The sequence below is a fragment of the Arachis stenosperma genome, chromosome 10 (assembly GCF_014773155.1).
Source record: "Arachis stenosperma cultivar V10309 chromosome 10, arast.V10309.gnm1.PFL2, whole genome shotgun sequence".
Classification (NCBI taxonomy): Eukaryota; Viridiplantae; Streptophyta; class Magnoliopsida; order Fabales; family Fabaceae; genus Arachis; species Arachis stenosperma.
This window is the reverse complement of record NC_080386.1, coordinates 39,087,776-39,090,860: the sequence shown is the minus strand read 5'-3', so window position 1 is coordinate 39,090,860 and position 3,085 is coordinate 39,087,776. Positions and strand designations below refer to the sequence as shown.

The window sequence follows — 3,085 nt, the reverse complement described above, 5'->3', positions numbered from 1 at the left end:
GAAATCAAGGGCTAGGGGAGAAGAGGTAGAAAGAATGACAGAGGATAACAACAATGTGAGAAGGACCCTTGGTAATTACACCACACCCACCGTTGATAGTTGTGGAAGTAACATAGTAAGGCCCACGGTTCAAGCAAATAATTTTGAACTAAAGCCTTCACTAATCCAATTTGTATAGCAAGACCAATTTAGTGGTGGCCCGCAAGAGGATCCTAACTTGCACATAGCTAGTTTTCTACAGCTTTATGACATAGTAAAGAGTAATAGAGTTAGCCGTGAAGCCATCCGGCTACGGCTATTTCAGTTTTTTTTTTTTACAGAGCCAAGTAGTAGCTCCAAGCTCAACCTCTGGGTAGCATTACATTATGGGAGAATTTAGTTGAAAAATTTCTAACTAAATACTTTGCACCCTATAAGTTGGCTTGATTGAGGAATGACAAAATTTTTTTTTCCAAAAGAAGGGTGAATCACTCTATAAAGTTTGGGAAAGATACAAGGAGATGCTCAGAAAATTCCCACATCATGCCTTCTCTGAGTGGCTCCAAATCCAAACTTTTTATGATGGAGTCTCTCAAGTCTCAAGAACCATGATCGACTCATCCGCTAGAGGTTCATTACACAGAAAGACACCCGAAGAAGTCTTGGAGGTGATTGAAATAGTAGCGGCCAATAACTTCATGCATTCATCTGACATGACCACTAAAAGGAGTGTAATGGCATTAGACACCATGAATATAGTTCTAGCACAAAATAAAATTATCTCTCAACAACTCTCCTCACTCATCATAAAATAACTACAACAGAGGCAAGTTTCAGCCATTGTAACACAAGCTACATGTGATTTATGTGGAGGGGCACATCCGAGTGAGGAGTGTGAATTAAGCAAGGAAGTCCATTCATCCACTGAGCAAGTAAATTTAATGAGACATTCCTCAATGTCAGAGAATGACTTGTTTTCAAAAACTTATAATCCTAGCTGGAGGAATCACCCTAATTTTGGTTGGAGAAACCAAGGATAAAGGAACTTCAATGTTCCTTACCAATGATGAGCCGAAAATCAATGTGCTCGGATATTGTCAAGTGCACTAAATCATTCAAGGAATGCCACAGTGAGTGGACATCGTTCCTACGAGAATTAACAGATTGAGGCAAGAAACGTCTAATTGAATCTCTAATTAGATCAATCAATCCTTGACAAGAGGATTATGAATCTTGAAGAAAAGAAAGAACAGATAAGAAGAAATATTAACAGTTAAGATGATTGTAGAATGTGAATGGGAGAGGGCTTAGAGAATTAAGAAGTAATCAATGAATGAGAATATTGAAGGCTTCAGAGATGTTTGATTCTTAGAAAGAATAGTGTTTGTGTTTTCTTACATTAACTCGTGTAAAAATATTTTCACAGCAAATCATTTATAATCAAATTCTAATTCCTTGGTAATTTACACTACAAGAAAAATGTTGAATGCCATAGGATTTTGCGTTGGTGATTATCCGACGGTATAAATCTCGCCGGTAATATAATACCGTTGGATTTTTATGTCCGACGGTAATTTTCATCGGATTTAGCGGTGAAATATTATTAGTGAGAAAATAGAATCTGTTGTACGTTACCGTCAGAAAATTTCCGACAGTAACGTTGGTGACATATCATGCGTCTTCGTGCCATCTTACCATCTGATTTATCTGACGGTAATGCCGACGAAAATGTTTTTGAATGTTTTTAAAATAAATTAACTGGGCTGTTATCGTCGGTATATTCCGTTGGTAGTCTTTTTTATTTTTTTTTATAATCTTTTTCCGTCCCTCTATAATGTACCCTGATAATTAATAATTAAAACATTGCTTTAAACCTAATGTGAAATATCAAAAATATAAATTAAAAATACAAACTGATGGTAACTGAAATATATGAAATAATGCTAATTATATTACGTTATTTTTAAAGTTTGGTAAAGAAATACATATCATAGAACTATATTTACATTAACCCTATTCAGATTCACCATCTTCTTCTTCTGGTTCACAATCTTCCTCTTCCGAGATAGTTTCCTGATTTTAATCTCGTCTCCCTCTTCTTTGTTGCCATCGACCTCGTCTTCTTCTTAAAGATCGTAGTCCTCTGGTGGTCGTGCGTCGGGATCCACTCCAAACACAATGATGTCATTATCCATAACAGTGAACCTAAGAGTGATCGGCTCACCGGTATCAACCACCATTTTCAAAGAATTTGGGTAATTAATTTGATAAGGTTCCTAACCCTCTGTCCTATCATCAGACTTGATGTAGTCTCTTAGCTTAGTCTTAACCACAACCACCCAAATAGACTTACATGAACCCGGATAAGGCAAACGGTACACCCATCGTTCATTTTGAGGTAGAATAAAAGGATCGTAGTGCCTATATTTTCTTCTTACATTGACTTTAGTAATATTGTAGTCCTTGTGGTTTCATGTTCCTTGTCGCAAACTTGGATCATACCATTCATATTTAACACGCACACCTTGTACGTAGTATGACAAAAATACTTTAATTGAATTATCTTGTGCAACACACCAAACCAATCAGAATGACCACGCCTGAATCCCCACGAACACAAACTTTGGTGTTATCTGTTTTCTTTCCAATCGATCATTGTAAAGAATGGAACAGATATCCATTAACATTGTACATCAGGTAGCTAGTGCCCTTATTCATTGGACCACAACTAAGTGCAACTAGTTCTGAATCTGTTGTGTCAGTTAGATGCACGTTGACGTATTTTGTGAACTAACGTGAAAAATTGTTCAATAAGGTATCAAGATTTGCCTCTTGGAATAACCTATATGATAGAATATGATAAAGAAGTTTTGATTAGATTAAGAAGTTATTATCTTACTAATTTCAGTATTTACGAATACTTAAAGAAATCACTTAAGGTAGGGTGAAATCCGGTCACATTTCAGCAACACATGCAGATGTGCAGCATTGATTTTCTTCTGCTCTAACTAGTAGTCACTGCTCGCATCCATTGTAGCTCCTTCCGGAGCAAAGATTGGGTATGTTGTTCCACTTTATGAGGATTCTTCCTTTTCATCATTCCTTC

At 36.5% G+C, this 3,085-nt stretch overlaps 1 pseudogene; it reads right to left on the bottom strand.

Moving 5' to 3' along the window:
- Nucleotides 1–432: 432 nt before the first annotated feature.
- Nucleotides 433–529, bottom strand: LOC130958530 (small nucleolar RNA R71; annotated as a pseudogene).
- Between the last annotated feature and the right edge of the window lie 2,556 nt (nt 530–3,085).